We start from the raw sequence: 435 nt of genomic DNA, 5'->3' as shown, positions 1-435 counted from the left end.
TGGAGCAAAGGCTGATGGGAACGTCATCGATTCTGCAGGGATTTGAATATAATGTGAAGAGGATCACCAGAGTCAGAGTTCATCCTGAGGGGAGCACCACATTTCATCAATATCCAGTCAACAGCTGATAAAAGACCATGAAAACCAAACATGTGAGGAGGAAAAGCCAGAGGATGAACAGGGTAAATATCCTCTGAGGAACATGAACATCAAGATATTTCATAAGATGGACACGAAACGAAAACTTTGACCTTGGAATCAGCAAAAACAACAACACTGGCAGTAATAGAGATAATGCTGCTAGCGTGACAAAGAAATCAATCAAATTTTTTTACATTTTGTGATGATCTTGGTTGAACCATGAAAACTCGGGAGTTAATGCGTTTTTGGACGACTTAAAATTAGGTAAAAAAAACTGAATCCCAAATTGCAACA

This window comes from Hippoglossus hippoglossus, chromosome 6, assembly GCF_009819705.1.
Source record: "Hippoglossus hippoglossus isolate fHipHip1 chromosome 6, fHipHip1.pri, whole genome shotgun sequence".
NCBI lineage: Eukaryota > Metazoa > Chordata > Actinopteri > Pleuronectiformes > Pleuronectidae > Hippoglossus > Hippoglossus hippoglossus.
The sequence above is the reverse complement of the archived record's forward strand: the minus strand, read 5'-3'. Positions refer to the sequence as shown.